The sequence below is a fragment of the Callorhinchus milii genome, unplaced genomic scaffold (assembly GCF_018977255.1).
Source record: "Callorhinchus milii isolate IMCB2004 unplaced genomic scaffold, IMCB_Cmil_1.0 Scaffold1, whole genome shotgun sequence".
Classification (NCBI taxonomy): domain Eukaryota; kingdom Metazoa; phylum Chordata; class Chondrichthyes; order Chimaeriformes; family Callorhinchidae; genus Callorhinchus; species Callorhinchus milii.
Genome location: NW_024704742.1, coordinates 32118466 through 32122692, shown reverse-complemented (window position 1 = coordinate 32122692; position 4227 = coordinate 32118466). Strand labels below are relative to the sequence as shown.

The window sequence follows — 4227 nt, the reverse complement described above, 5'->3', positions numbered from 1 at the left end:
CGGCCCCCACCCACCCACCCCTCCCCCGCAGTCCGGAGGGCACAGACGGTTTTCGTTCAGACAGCGATAACGACAGCGCCTCTCTGACTCGCCCGGGACAGCGTGGAGGCACCGGTGCACTCTTTGGAAATCCTATGCATCTATAATAAATAATCATATGTCATCTATATCTATCTATCTATCTATATATATATATATATATTCCGCACGAGGCTGTATTTTACAACTGAAACTTGCAGCGCATCGTGCGGGTGCAATGCGGGAGGGCGGCCTCGAGGCTCGGCTCAGCTCTCAGCTCTCAGTGGCGCAGACAGCACTGCCGCAAACTGTAGCTGCTCCATTGGCCGCGAGGCGCCCCCTCCCCTCTCCCTCTCCCTCTCTCTCTCTCTCCCTCCGTCCGTCTCTGTCGTGCTCACGTTCCGCTCTGAGCCGCCGTTCCCACGGCAACGACCCTTTGTGGCGTCGTCACTTGGAGGCGTTGTGACGTCGTCGCCCAGCAACGCACTGCGCAAGATCCTCTGTCTGTCTGACTGTCTGTCTGACAGATCCTCTTCTGTCTGATTGACTGACTGTCTGACTGACTGACTGTCTGATTGACTGACTGACTGACTGTCTGTCTGTCTGATTGACTGACTGACTGTCTGTCTGATTGACTGACTGTCTGACTGACTGACTGACTGTCTGATTGACTGTCTGTCTGACTGACTGTCTGTCTGTCTGTCTGATTGACTGACTGACTGACTGTCTGTCTGTCTGATTGACTGACTGACTGTCTGTCTGATTGACTGACTGTCTGACTGACTGACTGTCTGATTGACTGACTGTCTGTCTGTCTGACTGTCTGTCTGCAGTGGAGCAGGAGAGAGCTCAAGGCTGCTGTTTGGTGTCAGGTTTGCGCCACAGCGACTGCAACACAAAGTGCCAGTCAGGTGCCTTTATTACAAATCCAATCCGATCAAATCAAAATGCAATTTTCCCGCTTTATTACATCTTTAAAATTTTAACGTGAACGTGCAAATAATGATAATGATAATAATAATCTAGAGTTATCCTCCTTGGGATGGAGGTGAAGTGGGGTCTCCGTAAAGCTTAACGTGACGTGTTTGGCGACGGGATGTCAGAACGCTGTGTGGCGGTCCCTGCAGTCCGGTTCCTGCGCCGGGCGGGTTTGCACTATTCCAGGGCACGGCTGATGATGGCACATCGGCCGGACCTGGAAGGGCAGACCAGTCACTGGGGGCGGGGAATCCTCGCGCTCAGTTCCTGTTAACCCTCTGAACCAAAGCCATAATGGGTAGGATGGTCCGAGCTGGACAAGCAGCGGGAACGTTTGCCAGGCAGTGCTTCAATGGCAAGCTGTGTGGTTTTAGCTGGTTAGACTCCAGCAGTTACCCCTACACACGCTCTGGGGCCCCCAAGTCTTGGCTCTTGTCAACCCGTCCCCATTGCTTTCCGGAATTAGGTAAGCAGGATGTTTTCCTCCAGGGAAAGTGCATGCATTCCTTTCCAATAAATATCTCTTGAGACGGTTCTATCACCCTTATGTGTACACCCACGATATGGATCGCTCTCTCGCAGAGTGTACTGGGTGGCCTCTTATCTTCAATCCTCACTAATGAATGCAAGTCCCTACAACTAGGTCTAACTTGACTAATGGGTTCTTCTGCTCAACATATTTTAAACAACAGACAGGCATAGGAGACAAGTGGAAACAAAAAAACAATTCTTATATTCAGTTTTAATTTTGTTTTGCTTAATGGTGTTTTGGAGTATTGTAGAAAACAAAGCTTTTCATATTGAATTAAAGAACTTTACAAAATTCTGTGCAATTTTATAACTTTTAAGACAATGGTCCAAAAGCCAAGACCATGATAATTTTAGGCCAGAGCCCCACCTGTGTAAAGTGATATGTATGTCACCTGGTAAAATCTGATTAACTGCCAAAGGAATTAAAATATGACTCTCAAAACATGAAATGCAGACAGATGATTCACCTATTATTGAAAAATGAAACATTACACTTTGAAGCTACACTTTGAAGTAAATACTACGGGTGCAAACATAATAAGTTTTGAGACCAAGGAGAATTTTGGAAAAGTACATTAGTCAAACTAGCTTTCAACCCGAATGTTTGTACTTTAAACAAATACAACAATCTGTTTCTTATTATTTTAATCTTATTCCCTTTTTGTTCCAAATCCTATAGAAAGCTTGTTAGCTCCCAATGTAAGATGGAGTGACAATTTACTGTTTCAATCTCTAGAAACTCCTGGTCCTGAGCTCTTTGACTTAAGTCTCTACATATTTCTCATCCCTTTGTAACCATCAAACATACTTTAGGTTATAGGTCATGCACTTAGTATGAGGCTGGAACATTATCACCTTCCTTTAGGATTCTGTCTTCTTATTCTAATCTCTGTTGCTGAGTAACCTACTGACCTTTGGCACTTTTTGAGGAATTTATTTCCTCTGGCTCCAGTCTGCTGAATTTATCTGTCTCTATACAGACCTTATTTAATAATTTATGTGCTGGCATGTGCAATTCTAATTGTTTAAACTGGCGTTTAATATAGGATATGTTGCTCCATGATAATTTTAAGACTTTGGAGAGTGATCAGTAGCAGGAATACTGATTGATTTCCTGCTCCCTGACACAATGGTGTTGAGGTCAATTGTGGCACCTCAATAACCGCCATGGCTGAAATCAGCTCACTCAGCAAAGACCTACAACCTTCTGTCATGAATAGCCTATTGCAGAGATGGGCACCTTCGTTGTCTCAGTGGATAATTGTCCCGCTTGTAGAGTACCTACCATTAAGTTGCGTCATCCACAACAAAATTGAGTGCTACAAATGGCTTCCATATTCCTGAGCAAAAATAAGTCAGGATATTTGTTTCCGATTTATATCCCATGACCTGTGCTGTTGAAATATATTGACTATCACCTCGGGATACATTGGTATATTTCAAACAGTAACCGAATGTTCCAGAAGATTTGATAGTTAAATAGTTAAAAGTAGCTTTGCTGGATGGGCTGAGGTCAGCTTCTGATTACATTTCATATTTTCCTGGAAAGATGTTCACTTCTCTGAGATAATGACCAATCGGGACCTTGAACATAGATGTAAGAATATTGGACCACAGAAAGAAAAGTGCTGCAGCCTCAGACACCTGCCTCAAGGCTGAGGAACACGCAGGCTGTGGAAGGCTGCCCAGAAGTTGTCTATATCGCTGTCTGTGAAAAGCAGATGCAAAGGGTGGGGGCTATCTCTGTGATAAGGGTATAGGTGGAGTTGGAAACAAGTAAAAGAAAGATGTAACTTGGAAATAGAGTTGCGTAGAAGGTCAGCACACTTCCCAAATGGAATCGATATCAATTCTACTGTATCTACAGGGTGAGGGAATTTACCTCCAATAAGAAAGTGACCATTAAAAGTGAAAGAGGGGGAATAGTGGGTAATGTGGTTTGGGTTCTGTTTGCTAAGCAGAGAAGTAATAACAGTAGTAGTAGTTGCTCCAGGGAAACCCAGGAGTCAGGTTAGGCAGTATGAGTTAGGTCTGGGCTAACAGTTCGTTGTGTCTGTTGAGTTTACCGGAGCCACTCTTTGTGATTTGCTGTTCCCATTGTTGAATGAATATTGGTGGGTATGACTGTTGGGTCCAAGGGTTTACCGATCACCAGTCCCTGATTAGTGTTGGTATTACAAGAGTCAGTTGTCTCTCAGGGTATTTCCAGGGGCTGATCTCTCCAGTGTATGTCAAGTTGTGATCCCAGGTCTACTGTTTAGTCTGGAGTATGAAACAGTACCTGGATATGTGTTGTTGTACCTGTATCGTCAGTACTACTCCTTTGGTCTGGAGAAAGGAACAGTGTCTGGACACGTGTTTGTTTCCTATATCTGTGTCATTATTATTGTATTGTTTTATGTCAAAGTTAATTATAGATAGTGAGCTTTACTGTTTGTTTTATAAAGTAAACACTATACTCTTATCACCTCCTGTCGCATTATTAACACTGCTGAAAGTGCGCATGGATATTGGGTGGGAAAAGAACCAAAATGATCTATTTTGCTCCCTTGGTCAAATGCTGCAGACACTCACTGTTAAGGATCGTACATGAAGAATGATCACTTAGGCAAGTTACTAGATGATGGATACCACCCATAGAAATGCATCCCAGAAAGTCACCACATTTAGGAGTGGCAGGGAAAAAAATGGGGCAAGATT

At 44.0% G+C, this 4227-nt stretch overlaps 1 protein-coding gene across 1 annotated transcript in view; it reads right to left on the bottom strand.

The window, feature by feature from the left end:
- Positions 1–4227, bottom strand: part of LOC121849966 (acetyl-CoA acetyltransferase, cytosolic-like) — a 236732-nt gene that overhangs the window by 150201 nt on the left and 82304 nt on the right. The gene's annotated exons all lie outside the window — the stretch shown is intronic.